The sequence below is a fragment of the Octopus bimaculoides genome, chromosome 6, assembly GCF_001194135.2.
Source record: "Octopus bimaculoides isolate UCB-OBI-ISO-001 chromosome 6, ASM119413v2, whole genome shotgun sequence".
In the NCBI taxonomy this organism is placed as follows: Eukaryota; Metazoa; Mollusca; class Cephalopoda; order Octopoda; family Octopodidae; genus Octopus; species Octopus bimaculoides.
In genome coordinates this window covers 85,432,491-85,433,832 of record NC_068986.1, presented here as the reverse complement: position 1 = coordinate 85,433,832, position 1,342 = coordinate 85,432,491, and positions in this window count along the sequence as shown.

Genomic DNA, 1,342 nt, shown 5'->3' with positions numbered 1-1,342 from the left:
ATATATATGTGCATACAAGCACACACACATAAAAGCATAGAAATAATAAGGATGAGTGTATGGCTAAGTGTTTCGCAATTAGCAGTATATCGAGTGCTTCAATAGAAGTAAAGAGATTGAGATGGCGGGGCATCTGTTATCCAAGTGGAAAAAGTATTAGCTATATGTTTAAAGCCACAAATCGTATTAGAGATATGGAGATGTGAGATTATTTCCGGAGAACAATATTGCAATTAATGTGTACATACGCATATCACTCTTCTGCCGCCGCCGCTGCTGCTGCTGCGGCTGCTGTTGCTCCTGATGATTATGATGACGACGCGTATGATGACGCGTATGATTATGGTAATGTGATTGACAATGTATTGTTAATGAACACGCTTACATACAGTACGCGTGCAAAATCTTAATCAGAGATGAATACGCTACTTAGATATAGCGACACACATAAATGCACGCCCGCGCGCGAGGGCACACATACACACACTCACTCACTCACAAACGCATACATAGGCTCTCATTTTAATATATACGTACACACGACTAACTTTTCCACAAAGGTACACACATATGATCCCTGAAGATATTATCACAGCTACTCGCGCAAAACATATGCAGACATACAACAGAACATGGCATGTAAATAGACACAAACACGACGTATACGCACACCTGTTCATACATTAACAGGACATATACACACATGCATTCTTGTTTGCATTAATATGGTATACACACATATACATAAATACAATGAAGACACGTAGATTATATCAGTTGTTTATACAGGAAATGCATGACCATACACGTACATCCAACACACTTAAATTTATACTTACAGACATAGGTGTGTGCTTGTATGTCTGAAGTTGAATGTCGTCGCATTTTACATGTATATGTATAACATACAAATATGCTAATTACAGTTACTGTCAAACAATGAAGCAGACATAACACAGCATCCTCATAATTATCACCAGCATCACAGCCAACAGCAAAACAGCTAATTTCACTACAACCACCATTAAGCGTGATGATTTGTTACCATAGTGTGCGGTGGCATTCTGAAACAACTTGGACGATCCCGGTCTGATTTGTCGGAAGAACTGATTGTAAAAACATGGAAATTACAGAGTGACAGTTTACTGGCGTCAATTAAGCTATTGCATTCTACGATCGCGCTGTTTACTTTTGCAGATAGTTACCCGACAACAAACTTACAAACACACACTCACACATACATACACTCGCGCACACATGCACACTCCAACGCACACACTCAAGTAAACGCGCGCAGACACAAACACACATAAGCATATATATATATATATATATATATATA